The 2,500-nt window shown below is 36.3% G+C and overlaps 1 protein-coding gene across 3 annotated transcripts in view; it reads right to left on the reverse strand.

Moving 5' to 3' along the window:
• LOC122259031 (uncharacterized) overlaps positions 1-2,500 on the reverse strand; it is a 98,621-nt gene that overhangs the window by 13,819 nt on the left and 82,302 nt on the right. The gene's annotated exons all lie outside the window — the stretch shown is intronic.

Here is a 2,500-nt window from a genome sequence, read left to right on the forward strand (position 1 = left end):
CTGCTTAAATAGTCTCTAAGAACACGAGGAAGGGAAGAACAACTCCCGTGATTCTACCAGAGCAAAAGATTCTTTGATCAAGAAGGAAAAAGATGATAAGATTCTATGACAAAGGAGGAGAGTGAACACGAAGTTCTATGACAAATATGGAGAAAGATGCTATGGCAAAGAGAAAGAAAATAAGTTTCTTTGATAAAGATGGAGAAAGAAGATAAAATTTCTACAACAAAAATAAAGAAAGGAAAACGATATCATTAAATCAGTTACATCGCCAGACAGGTTTTAATTGTCATGATTAGTTAAACGAAGAAAAAAGAAAAAAGAGGAGAAGAAATACAAGAAGAAGAGTAGATGAAAGATAAACTATTTCATACCGTAGCCACAACTTCCATTACACCTATTTAATCCCCCTACTGCCAATTATCTCTCTCCCCCTTCCCCCTCTTCCTTCCATATACAGAACAGGAGACCGAGACAAAGGGATCCGTGTACGAGCAGACATATTGAGCAGACTATTGGCGTAGCACCTGCATAAAGAGCGAATTCGTTTGATATACAGACAGAAGGGTTGATTACCAAGGAAATCGTGTTTCGTTTGACGCTCTCCGAGTGCTTCGAATCATGACTTCGGCTTCACCCTTCGTGCTTGGCCATAAATTAAGATTTATGGTGTCGGAGGTTGTTCGGAGAGGAAACATGTATGCTTTTATGTTTGTATTTACTTTTAGAAGAATGCGTGATTGGATTTTCTTTAATAGATCGAATTGTAGAAAATCTCTTTATTCATACATTTATAAGCGTACCAAAATACGTGAGGATTATTGTAATGGCGAATGCACTAACGAAACTAGATATGAGGTGAAATGTGATACAGAAAAAAGCTAGAGAACAAAATGTAGTTTAGTTTATGTATATATATATACATATATTTATACATACACACACACACACACACGCACACACACACACATATATGTATATATATATATATATATATATATATATATATATATATATATATATATATATATATATATATATATATATATATATATATATGTGGCAATTTAAGTTAGTTTATCTTTGTTTACGAGACATTATCAAATGGACAATACTCCCTCTTAAAATTCTGATTTGTAAATGCTCTTGAACCAGGAGTTCTTTCTCTTGAAAATTGATTTTGATAATATTCATATTTTGTGGTTGGTAGCCACTGCATTTTGTTTGGTCTGATTTTGTTGAGAGCTTAAATTTCTTGTACTTAGTATCACACCCGTATACGGAAACCATCTTAAATTTTATATGAGACAAAATGCACCCTCAGTGGCTTCACATTGTGATTCCTATAATTTATTCGACTACTCGAACTTCTTAGTTCCAAATACATCTCGGAGAGAAGAGAGAGAGAAAGAGAAAGAGAGAGAGAGAGAGAGAGAGAGAGAGAGAGAGACAGAGATAGAGAGAGAGAGAGAGAGAGAGAGAGAGAGAGAGAGAGAGAGAGAGAGAGAGAGAGAGAGAGAGAGAGAGAGAGAGAGAGAGAGAGAGAGAGAGAGAGAGAGAGAGAGAGAGACATACATAGAAAGAGAGAGAGGGAGAGAGACAGAGAGAAAGAGAGAGAGAAAGTCCAAAGTCCATAACAACAACAAAAAAACAAAAAACAAAACAAGAATGATATCCAGTAGTGTGACATCTATGAGGATTACTTACATTGTTTCACGTATCACGCCATGTTTTGTTATTCTATTTTCTGTCTGCATTCGCCCTTCGCGTGAGAACTGACTCACGAGGCACGATCTCTGGGTCTGGCGAAGGAAGTGAAGGAGGACCAAGATTCCTTCTGCTTCGGGACAGCTACGGCTTTACGACACGGATATATGAGTGATATTCCTTCCTGCCTGGACGAGTGCTTGCTTTACATTTAATCTTCCCGCGAAAGGGTTGTCATCAGGGTTTATTTGCTCTCTATTTATTATACACTTACATACATAGACATGCACATACACGCACATATATACAGATATATATAATAATGATGATGGCAATAACAATAATAATGGTAACAATAATAACAATAATGATGAAAAAATGCAATAAGAAGAACAATTACAGGATGTTTACGAGTGTTAGCGTGTGTACATCTATCTGGCCCTGATTATCTCAGGGACATAATAAGATATTGACGGATCCTTTTTCCAGTGGGTCGCTCTCCCTGGGACTGTCAGAAAAGATTTGTTTTTTTTCGGTAGTTTCTTTCTTTCTCTCTCTCTCTCTCTCTTTCTCTCTCTCCCTCTCTCTCTCTCTCTCTCTCTCTCTCTCTCTCTCTCTCTCTCTCTCTCTCTCTCTCTCTCTATATATATATATATATATATATATATATATATATGTATATATATCTGTTTATCTATTTACCACTTCACTTCTTTATAGTTGGTTACTAGTACCTTCAGAAATCAAAAATGCTCAGGAGCTAGCTCAAAATCCACATTCCCGTCTCAGAAGG

This window comes from Penaeus japonicus, unplaced genomic scaffold (genome assembly GCF_977035675.1).
Source record: "Penaeus japonicus unplaced genomic scaffold, GWHDUDI00000001_assembly GWHDUDI00000009, whole genome shotgun sequence".
Lineage (NCBI taxonomy): Eukaryota > Metazoa > Arthropoda > Malacostraca > Decapoda > Penaeidae > Penaeus > Penaeus japonicus.